At 42.7% G+C, this 12318-nt stretch overlaps 2 non-coding genes across 2 annotated transcripts; both read right to left on the bottom strand.

The window, feature by feature from the left end:
* Window positions 1-4103: 4103 nt before the first annotated feature.
* trnap-ugg (transfer RNA proline (anticodon UGG)) lies at window positions 4104-4175 on the bottom strand. Its single transcript has one exon. It is a non-coding gene; the product is annotated as a tRNA-Pro (tRNA).
* A 5494-nt stretch (window positions 4176-9669) lies between these two features.
* On the bottom strand, window positions 9670-9741 carry trnap-ugg (transfer RNA proline (anticodon UGG)). Its single transcript has one exon. It is a non-coding gene; the product is annotated as a tRNA-Pro (tRNA).
* Window positions 9742-12318: the final 2577 nt, after the last annotated feature.

The following is a 12318-nucleotide window of genomic DNA, read 5'->3' as shown; positions in this document are numbered from 1 at the left end:
TCCATTGCCTTAATCACTTGTCCACCTGGTCCTGCGCTCCAGTGGTAGCAGTCGCCCCTCCAACCAGTTGCCCAAGATCCGCCTGTATTGTTAAAGGCTCTTCAAAAGGGCTCGTCCGGGATTTGAACCCGGGACCTCTCACACCCAAAGCGAGAATCATACCCCTAGACCAACGAGCCATTTATTTCAAGACATTGTTTTGCAGTCGCCAGCAATGACGGTGAGAATATGCATTGACAGGTCGATGTTGCCAGGCCACAGTGGATCACGTGAGTGTTGGTGGTATACTTGTGAGCATAGCTATCTTCCAAGCAGTTGACCAGGTTTCAGTTCAAATACTCTGTAATTCATCTCCTGAGTCTTTCAGATTCAATCTTCATTAGCTGTAACAGCAAGAAACAAATGAAGAAAGAGCTAAATGTAGATTTTAACAATTAAAAAGTAGACATCAAAATCAATTGGATCTCATTTCATTTGATCCGATTGACGCACCGGTATGTGAATAAAAAAACAAAAAAACATTGGAATCTCTCAGTTTTAAATTAGAAATGTCACACATTTTGCACTGGATGCTTCTCAGTCCTACCATAACTGCTGATGTTACACCTCTGCATTTTTGGTGAAATGTGGCAGAGCGAGAGCAATGTTTGTCAAAACATGACACATCCCTAAAATCTGTATTCTCATACAAATGTCTATAGCTTCAGAACGGTTTGACCTACAAAATAGTTTGCCCATTCTTTGGAAAGGGGAGACTCTCACAAACACAATGCTGTTCTCAGTTTTGCTCTACGACCCCCACAAGTGTCAAGGGACTCGTCTGAAGGTAACCTATGTCCCGGTAAAAGGACAGGTTTTTTAACCAAGGAAGAAATTAATACATGTTGTGCGATGCTGAACCCACTAGTGCAGAGCACAATGGATTAGCAGTCCATTGCCTTAATCACTTGTCCACCTGGTCCTGCACTCCAGTGGTAGCAGTCGCCCCTCCAACCAGTTGCCCAAGATCCGCCTGTATTGTTAAAGGCTCTTCAAAAGGGCTCGTCCGGGATTTGAACCCGGGACCTCTCGCACCCAAAGCGAGAATCATACCCCTAGACAAACAAGCCATTTATTTCAAGACATTGTTTTGCAGTCGCCAGCAATGACGGTGAGAATATGCATTGACAGGTCGATGTTGCCAGGCCACAGTGGATCACGTGAGTGTTGGTGGTATACTTGTGAGCATAGCTATCTTCCAAGCAGTTGACCAGGTTTCAGTTCAAATACTCTGTAATTCATCTGCTGAGTCTTTCAGATTCAATCTTCATTAGCTGTAACAGCAAGAAACAAATGAAGAAAGAGCTAAATGTAGATTTTAACAATTAAAAAGTAGACATCAAAATCAATTGGATCTCATTTCATTTGATCCGATTGACGCACCGGTATGTGAATAAAAAAACTAAAAAACATTGGAATCTCTCAGTTTTAAATTAGAAATGTCACACATTTTGCACTGGATGCTTCTCAGTCCTACCATAACTGCTGATGTTACACCTCTGCATTTTTGGTGAAATGTGGCAGAGCGAGAGCAACGTTTGTCAAAACATGACACATCCCTAAAATCTGTCTTCTCATACGAATGTATATAGCTTCAGAACGGTTTGACCTACAAAATAGTTTGCCCATTCTTTGGAAAGGGGAGACTCTCACAAACACAATGCTGTTCTCAGTTTTGCTCTACGACCCCCACAAGTGTCAAGGGACTTGTCCCGGTAAAAGGACAGGTTTTTTAACCAAGGAAGAAATGAATACATGTTGTGCGATGCTGAACCCACTAGTGCAGAGCACAATGGATTAGCAGTCCATTGCCTTAATCACTTGTCCACCTGGTCCTGCGCACATCCCTAAAATCTGTATTCTCATACAAATGTCTATAGCTTCAGACCGGTTTGACCTACAAAATAGTTTGCCCATTCTTTGGAAAGGGGAGACTCTCACAAACACAATGCTGTTCTCAGTTTTGCTCTACGACCCCCACAAGTGTCAAGGGACTCGTCTGAAGGTAACCTATGTCCCGGTAAAAGGACAGGTTTTTTAACCAAGGAAGAAATTAATACATGTTGTGAGATGCTGAACCCACTAGTGCAGAGCACAATGGATTAGCAGTCCATTGCCTTAATCACTTGTCCACCTGGTCCTGCGCTCCAGTGGTAGCAGTCGCCCCTCCAACCAGTTGCCCAAGATCCGCCTGTATTGTTAAAGGCTCTTCAAAAGGGCTCGTCCGGGATTTGAACCCGGGACCTCTCACACCCAAAGCGAGAATCATACCCCTAGACCAACGAGCCATTTATTTCAAGACATTGTTTTGCAGTCGCCAGCAATGACGGTGAGAATATGCATTGACAGGTCGATGTTGCCAGGCCACAGTGGATCACGTGAGTGTTGGTGGTATACTTGTGAGCATAGCTATCTTCCAAGCAGTTGACCAGGTTTCAGTTCAAATACTCTGTAATTCATCTCCTGAGTCTTTCAGATTCAATCTTCATTAGCTGTAACAGCAAGAAACAAATGAAGAAAGAGCTAAATGTAGATTTTAACAATTAAAATGTAGACATCAAAATCAATTGGATCTCATTTCATTTGATCCGATTGACGCACCGGTATGTGAATAAAAAAACAAAAAAACATTGGAATCTCTCAGTTTTAAATTAGAAATGTCACACATTTTGCACTGGATGCTTCTCAGTCCTACCATAACTGCTGATGTTACACCTCTGCATTTTTGGTGAAATGTGGCAGAGCGAGAGCAATGTTTGTCAAAACATGACACATCCCTAAAATCTGTATTCTCATACAAATGTCTATAGCTTCAGAACGGTTTGACCTACAAAATAGTTTGCCCATTCTTTGGAAAGGGGAGACTCTCACAAACACAATGCTGTTCTCAGTTTTGCTCTACGACCCCCACAAGTGTCAAGGGACTCGTCTGAAGGTAACCTATGTCCCGGTAAAAGGACAGGTTTTTTAACCAAGGAAGAAATTAATACATGTTGTGCGATGCTGAACCCACTAGTGCAGAGCACAATGGATTAGCAGTCCATTGCCTTAATCACTTGTCCACCTGGTCCTGCACTCCAGTGGTAGCAGTCGCCCCTCCAACCAGTTGCCCAAGATCCGCCTGTATTGTTAAAGGCTCTTCAAAAGGGCTCGTCCGGGATTTGAACCCGGGACCTCTCGCACCCAAAGCGAGAATCATAACCCTAGACAAACAAGCCATTTATTTCAAGACATTGTTTTGCAGTCGCCAGCAATGACGGTGAGAATATGCATTGACAGGTCGATGTTGCCAGGCCACAGTGGATCACGTGAGTGTTGGTGGTATACTTGTGAGCATAGCTATCTTCCAAGCAGTTGACCAGGTTTCAGTTCAAATACTCTGTAATTCATCTGCTGAGTCTTTCAGATTCAATCTTCATTAGCTGTAACAGCAAGAAACAAATGAAGAAAGAGCTAAATGTAGATTTTAACAATTAAAAAGTAGACATCAAAATCAATTGGATCTCATTTCATTTGATCCGATTGACGCACCGGTATGTGAATAAAAAAACTAAAAAACATTGGAATCTCTCAGTTTTAAATTAGAAATGTCACACATTTTGCACTGGATGCTTCTCAGTCCTACCATAACTGCTGATGTTACACCTCTGCATTTTTGGTGAAATGTGGCAGAGCGAGAGCAACGTTTGTCAAAACATGACACATCCCTAAAATCTGTCTTCTCATACGAATGTCTATAGCTTCAGAACGGTTTGACCTACAAAATAGTTTGCCCATTCTTTGGAAAGGGGAGACTCTCACAAACACAATGCTGTTCTCAGTTTTGCTCTACGACCCCCACAAGTGTCAAGGGACTTGTCCCGGTAAAAGGACAGGTTTTTTAACCAAGGAAGAAATGAATACATGTTGTGCGATGCTGAACCCACTAGTGCAGAGCACAATGGATTAGCAGTCCATTACCTTAATCACTTGTCCACCTGGTCCTGCGCTCCAGTGGTAGCAGTCGCCCCTCCAACCAGTTGCCCAAGATCCGCCTGTCTCACATTGTTAAAGGCTCTTCAAAAGGGCTCGTCCGGGATTTGAACCCGGGACCTCTCGCACCCAAAGCGAGAATCATACCCCTAGACCAACGAGCCATTTATTTCAAGACATTGTTTTGCAGTCGCCAGCAATGACGGTGAGAATATGCATTGACAGGTCGATGTTGCCAGGCCACAGTGGATCACGTGAGTGTTGGTGGTATACTTGTGAGCATAGCTATCTTCCAAGCAGTTGACCAGGTTTCAGTTCAAATACTCTGTAATTCATCTGCTGAGTCTTTCAGATTCAATCTTCATTAGCTGTAACAGCAAGAAACAAATGAAGAAAGAGCTAAATGTAGATCTTAATAATTAAAAAGTAGACATCAAAATCAATTGGATCTCATTTCATTTGATCCGATTGACGCACCGGTATGTGAATAAAAAAACTAAAAAACATTGGAATCTCTCAGTTTTAAATTAGAAATGTCACACATTTTGCACTGGATGCTTCTCAGTCCTACCATAACTGCTGATGTTACACCTCTGCATTTTTGGTGAAATGTGGCAGAGCGAGAGCAATGTTTGTCAAAACATGACACATCCCTAAAATCTGTATTCTCATACAAATGTCTATAGCTTCAGAACGGTTTGACCTACAAAATAGTTTGCCCATTCTTTGGAAAGGGGAGACTCTCACAAACACAATGCTGTTCTCAGTTTTGCTCTACGACCCCCACAAGTGTCAAGGGACTCGTCTGAAGGTAACCTATGTCCCGGTAAAAGGACAGGTTTTTTAACCAAGGAAGAAATTAATACATGTTGTGCGATGCTGAACCCACTAGTGCAGAGCACAATGGATTAGCAGTCCATTGCCTTAATCACTTGTCCACCTGGTCCTGCACTCCAGTGGTAGCAGTCGCCCCTCCAACCAGTTGCCCAAGATCCGCCTGTATTGTTAAAGGCTCTTCAAAAGGGCTCGTCCGGGATTTGAACCCGGGACCTCTCACACCCAAAGCGAGAATCATACCCCTAGACCAACGAGCCATTTATTTCAAGACATTGTTTTGCAGTCGCCAGCAATGACGGTGAGAATATGCATTGACAGGTCGATGTTGCCAGGCCACAGTGGATCACGTGAGTGTTGGTGGTATACTTGTGAGCATAGCTATCTTCCAAGCAGTTGACCAGGTTTCAGTTCAAATACTCTGTAATTCATCTGCTGAGTCTTTCAGATTCAATCTTCATTAGCTGTAACAGCAAGAAACAAATGAAGAAAGAGCTAAATGTAGATTTTAACAATTAAAAAGTAGACATCAAAATCAATTGGATCTCATTTCATTTGATCCGATTGACGCACCGGTATGTGAATAAAAAAACAAAAAAACATTGGAATCTCTCAGTTTTAAATTAGAAATGTCACACATTTTGCACTGGATGCTTCTCAGTCCTACCATAACTGCTGATGTTACACCTCTGCATTTTTGGTGAAATGTGGCAGAGCGAGAGCAATGTTTGTCAAAACATGACACATCCCTAAAATCTGTATTCTCATACAAATGTCTATAGCTTCAGAACGGTTTGACCTACAAAATAGTTTGCCCATTCTTTGGAAAGGGGAGACTCACAAACACAATGCTGTTCTCAGTTTTGCTCTACGACCCCCACAAGTGTCAAGGGACTCGTCTGAAGGTAACCTATGTCCCGGTAAAAGGACAGGTTTTTTAACCAAGGAAGAAATTAATACATGTTGTGCGATGCTGAACCCACTAGTGCAGAGCACAATGGATTAGCAGTCCATTGCCTTAATCACTTGTCCACCTGGTCCTGCACTCCAGTGGTAGCAGTCGCCCCTCCAACCAGTTGCCCAAGATCCGCCTGTATTGTTAAAGGCTCTTCAAAAGGGCTCGTCCGGGATTTGAACCCGGGACCTCTCGCACCCAAAGCGAGAATCATACCCCTAGACAAACGAGCCATTTATTTCAAGACATTGTTTTGCAGTCGCCAGCAATGACGGTGAGAATATGCATTGACAGGTCGATGTTGCCAGGCCACAGTGGATCACGTGAGTGTTGGTGGTATACTTGTGAGCATAGCTATCTTCCAAGCAGTTGACCAGGTTTCAGTTCAAATACTCTGTAATTCATCTGCTGAGTCTTTCAGATTCAATCTTCATTAGCTGTAACAGCAAGAAACAAATGAAGAAAGAGCTAAATGTAGATTTTAACAATTAAAAAGTAGACATCAAAATCAATTGGATCTCATTTCATTTGATCCGATTGACGCACCGGTATGTGAATAAAAAAACTAAAAAACATTGGAATCTCTCAGTTTTAAATTAGAAATGTCACACATTTTGCACTGGATGCTTCTCAGTCCTACCATAACTGCTGATGTTACACCTCTGCATTTTTGGTGAAATGTGGCAGAGCGAGAGCAACGTTTGTCAAAACATGACACATCCCTAAAATCTGTCTTCTCATACGAATGTCTATAGCTTCAGAACGGTTTGACCTACAAAATAGTTTGCCCATTCTTTGGAAAGGGGAGACTCTCACAAACACAATGCTGTTCTCAGTTTTGCTCAACGACCCCCACAAGTGTCAAGGGACTCGTCTGAAGGTAACCTATGTCCCGGTAAAAGGACAGGTTTTTTAACCAAGGAAGAAATTAATACATGTTGTGCGATGCTGAACCCACTAGTGCAGAGCACAATGGATTAGCAGTCCATTGCCTTAATCACTTGTCCACCTGGTCCTGCGCTCCAGTGGTAGCAGTCGCCCCTCCAACCAGTTGCCCAAGATCCGCCTGTATTGTTAAAGGCTCTTCAAAAGGGCCCGTCCGGGATTTGAACCCGGGACCTCTCACACCCAAAGCGAGAATCATACCCCTAGACCAACGAGCCATTTATTTCAAGACATTGTTTTGCAGTCGCCAGCAATGACGGTGAGAATATGCATTGACAGGTCGATGTTGCCAGGCCACAGTGGATCACGTGAGTGTTGGTGGTATACTTGTGAGCATAGCTATCTTCCAAGCAGTTGACCAGGTTTCAGTTCAAATACTCTGTAATTCATCTCCTGAGTCTTTCAGATTCAATCTTCATTAGCTGTAACAGCAAGAAACAAATGAAGAAAGAGCTAAATGTAGATTTTAACAATTAAAAAGTAGACATCAAAATCAATTGGATCTCATTTCATTTGATCCGATTGACGCACCGGTATGTGAATAAAAAAACTAAAAAACATTGGAATCTCTCAGTTTTAAATTAGAAATGTCACACATTTTGCACTGGATGCTTCTCAGTCCTACCATAACTGCTGATGTTACACCTCTGCATTTTTGGTGAAATGTGGCAGAGCGAGAGCAACGTTTGTCAAAACATGACACATCCCTAAAATCTGTCTTCTCATACGAATGTCTATAGCTTCAGAACGGTTTGACCTACAAAATAGTTTGCCCATTCTTTGGAAAGGGGAGACTCTCACAAACACAATGCTGTTCTCAGTTTTGCTCAACGACCCCCACAAGTGTCAAGGGACTCGTCTGAAGGTAACCTATGTCCCGGTAAAAGGACAGGTTTTTTAACCAAGGAAGAAATTAATACATGTTGTGCGATGCTGAACCCACTAGTGCAGAGCACAATGGATTAGCAGTCCATTGCCTTAATCACTTGTCCACCTGGTCCTGCGCTCCAGTGGTAGCAGTCGCCCCTCCAACCAGTTGCCCAAGATCCGCCTGTATTGTTAAAGGCTCTTCAAAAGGGCCCGTCCGGGATTTGAACCCGGGACCTCTCACACCCAAAGCGAGAATCATACCCCTAGACCAACGAGCCATTTATTTCAAGACATTGTTTTGCAGTCGCCAGCAATGACGGTGAGAATATGCATTGACAGGTCGATGTTGCCAGGCCACAGTGGATCACGTGAGTGTTGGTGGTATACTTGTGAGCATAGCTATCTTCCAAGCAGTTGACCAGGTTTCAGTTCAAATACTCTGTAATTCATCTCCTGAGTCTTTCAGATTCAATCTTCATTAGCTGTAACAGCAAGAAACAAATGAAGAAAGAGCTAAATGTAGATTTTAACAATTAAAAAGTAGACATCAAAATCAATTGGATCTCATTTCATTTGATCCGATTGACGCACCGGTATGTGAATAAAAAAACAAAAAAACATTGGAATCTCTCAGTTTTAAATTAGAAATGTCACACATTTTGCACTGGATGCTTCTCAGTCCTACCATAACTGCTGATGTTACACCTCTGCATTTTTGGTGAAATGTGGCAGAGCGAGAGCAATGTTTGTCAAAACATGACACATCCCTAAAATCTGTATTCTCATACAAATGTCTATAGCTTCAGAACGGTTTGACCTACAAAATAGTTTGCCCATTCTTTGGAAAGGGGAGACTCTCACAAACACAATGCTGTTCTCAGTTTTGCTCTACGACCCCCACAAGTGTCAAGGGACTCGTCTGAAGGTAACCTATGTCCCGGTAAAAGGACAGGTTTTTTAACCAAGGAAGAAATTAATACATGTTGTGCGATGCTGAACCCACTAGTGCAGAGCACAATGGATTAGCAGTCCATTGCCTTAATCACTTGTCCACCTGGTCCTGCACTCCAGTGGTAGCAGTCGCCCCTCCAACCAGTTGCCCAAGATCCGCCTGTATTGTTAAAGGCTCTTCAAAAGGGCTCGTCCGGGATTTGAACCCGGGACCTCTCGCACCCAAAGCGAGAATCATACCCCTAGACAAACGAGCCATTTATTTCAAGACATTGTTTTGCAGTCGCCAGCAATGACGGTGAGAATATGCATTGACAGGTCGATGTTGCCAGGCCACAGTGGATCACGTGAGTGTTGGTGGTATACTTGTGAGCATAGCTATCTTCCAAGCAGTTGACCAGGTTTCAGTTCAAATACTCTGTAATTCATCTGCTGAGTCTTTCAGATTCAATCTTCATTAGCTGTAACAGCAAGAAACAAATGAAGAAAGAGCTAAATGTAGATTTTAACAATTAAAAAGTAGACATCAAAATCAATTGGATCTCATTTCATTTGATCCGATTGACGCACCGGTATGTGAATAAAAAAACTAAAAAACATTGGAATCTCTCAGTTTTAAATTAGAAATGTCACACATTTTGCACTGGATGCTTCTCAGTCCTACCATAACTGCTGATGTTACACCTCTGCATTTTTGGTGAAATGTGGCAGAGCGAGAGCAACGTTTGTCAAAACATGACACATCCCTAAAATCTGTCTTCTCATACGAATGTCTATAGCTTCAGAACGGTTTGACCTACAAAATAGTTTGCCCATTCTTTGGAAAGGGGAGACTCTCACAAACACAATGCTGTTCTCAGTTTTGCTCTACGACCCCCACAAGTGTCAAGGGACTTGTCCCGGTAAAAGGACAGGTTTTTTAACCAAGGAAGAAATGAATGCATGTTGTGCGATGCTGAACCCACTAGTGCAGAGCACAATGGATTAGCAGTCCATTACCTTAATCACTTGTCCACCTGGTCCTGCGCTCCAGTGGTAGCAGTCGCCCCTCCAACCAGTTGCCCAAGATCCGCCTGTCTCACATTGTTAAAGGCTCTTCAAAGGGGCTCGTCCGGGATTTGAACCCGGGACCTCTCGCACCCAAAGCGAGAATCATACCCCTAGACCAACGAGCCATTTATTTCAAGACATTGTTTTGCAGTCGCCAGCAATGACGGTGAGAATATGCATTGACAGGTCGATGTTGCCAGGCCACAGTGGATCACGTGAGTGTTGGTGGTATACTTGTGAGCATAGCTATCTTCCAAGCAGTTGACCAGGTTTCAGTTCAAATACTCTGTAATTCATCTGCTGAGTCTTTCAGATTCAATCTTCATTAGCTGTAACAGCAAGAAACAAATGAAGAAAGAGCTAAATGTAGATCTTAATAATTAAAAAGTAGACATCAAAATCAATTGGATCTCATTTCATTTGATCCGATTGACGCACCGGTATGTGAATAAAAAAACTAAAAAACATTGGAATCTCTCAGTTTTAAATTAGAAATGTCACACATTTTGCACTGGATGCTTCTCAGTCCTACCATAACTGCTGATGTTACACCTCTGCATTTTTGGTGAAATGTGGCAGAGCGAGAGCAATGTTTGTCAAAACATGACACATCCCTAAAATCTGTATTCTCATACAAATGTCTATAGCTTCAGAACGGTTTGACCTACAAAATAGTTTGCCCATTCTTTGGAAAGGGGAGACTCTCACAAACACAATGCTGTTCTCAGTTTTGCTCTACGACCCCCACAAGTGTCAAGGGACTCGTCTGAAGGTAACCTATGTCCCGGTAAAAGGACAGGTTTTTTAACCAAGGAAGAAATTAATACATGTTGTGCGATGCTGAACCCACTAGTGCAGAGCACAATGGATTAGCAGTCCATTGCCTTAATCACTTGTCCACCTGGTCCTGCGCTCCAGTGGTAGCAGTCGCCCCTCCAACCAGTTGCCCAAGATCCGCCTGTATTGTTAAAGGCTCTTCAAAAGGGCTCGTCCGGGATTTGAACCCGGGACCTCTCACACCCAAAGCGAGAATCATACCCCTAGACCAACGAGCCATTTATTTCAAGACATTGTTTTGCAGTCGCCAGCAATGACGGTGAGAATATGCATTGACAGGTCGATGTTGCCAGGCCACAGTGGATCACGTGAGTGTTGGTGGTATACTTGTGAGCATAGCTATCTTCCAAGCAGTTGACCAGGTTTCAGTTCAAATACTCTGTAATTCATCTCCTGAGTCTTTCAGATTCAATCTTCATTAGCTGTAACAGCAAGAAACAAATGAAGAAAGAGCTAAATGTAGATTTTAACAATTAAAAAGTAGACATCAAAATCAATTGGATCTCATTTCATTTGATCCGATTGACGCACCGGTATGTGAATAAAAAAACAAAAAAACATTGGAATCTCTCAGTTTTAAATTAGAAATGTCACACATTTTGCACTGGATGCTTCTCAGTCCTACCATAACTGCTGATGTTACACCTCTGCATTTTTGGTGAAATGTGGCAGAGCGAGAGCAATGTTTGTCAAAACATGACACATCCCTAAAATCTGTATTCTCATACAAATGTCTATAGCTTCAGAACGGTTTGACCTACAAAATAGTTTGCCCATTCTTTGGAAAGGGGAGACTCTCACAAACACAATGCTGTTCTCAGTTTTGCTCTACGACCCCCACAAGTGTCAAGGGACTCGTCTGAAGGTAACCTATGTCCCGGTAAAAGGACAGGTTTTTTAACCAAGGAAGAAATTAATACATGTTGTGCGATGCTGAACCCACTAGTGCAGAGCACAATGGATTAGCAGTCCATTGCCTTAATCACTTGTCCACCTGGTCCTGCGCTCCAGTGGTAGCAGTCGCCCCTCCAACCAGTTGCCCAAGATCCGCCTGTATTGTTAAAGGCTCTTCAAAAGGGCTCGTCCGGGATTTGAACCCGGGACCTCTCACACCCAAAGCGAGAATCATACCCCTAGACCAACGAGCCATTTATTTCAAGACATTGTTTTGCAGTCGCCAGCAATGACGGTGAGAATATGCATTGACAGGTCGATGTTGCCAGGCCACAGTGGATCACGTGAGTGTTGGTGGTATACTTGTGAGCATAGCTATCTTCCAAGCAGTTGACCAGGTTTCAGTTCAAATACTCTGTAATTCATCTCCTGAGTCTTTCAGATTCAATCTTCATTAGCTGTAACAGCAAGAAACAAATGAAGAAAGAGCTAAATGTAGATTTTAACAATTAAAAAGTAGACATCAAAATCAATTGGATCTCATTTCATTTGATCCGATTGACGCACCGGTATGTGAATAAAAAAACAAAAAAACATTGGAATCTCTCAGTTTTAAATTAGAAATGTCACACATTTTGCACTGGATGCTTCTCAGTCCTACCATAACTGCTGATGTTACACCTCTGCATTTTTGGTGAAATGTGGCAGAGCGAGAGCAATGTTTGTCAAAACATGACACATCCCTAAAATCTGTATTCTCATACAAATGTCTATAGCTTCAGACCGGTTTGACCTACAAAATAGTTTGCCCATTCTTTGGAAAGGGGAGACTCTCACAAACACAATGCTGTTCTCAGTTTTGCTCTACGACCCCCACAAGTGTCAAGGGACTCGTCTGAAGGTAACCTATGTCCCGGTAAAAGGACAGGTTTTTTAACCAAGGAAGAAATTAATACATGTTGTGCGATGCT

This window comes from Oncorhynchus mykiss, chromosome 15 (assembly GCF_057628025.1).
Source record: "Oncorhynchus mykiss isolate SJ-2025 chromosome 15, ASM5762802v1, whole genome shotgun sequence".
NCBI lineage: Eukaryota > Metazoa > Chordata > Actinopteri > Salmoniformes > Salmonidae > Oncorhynchus > Oncorhynchus mykiss.
The sequence above is the reverse complement of the archived record's forward strand: the minus strand, read 5'-3'. Positions and strand labels throughout refer to the sequence as shown.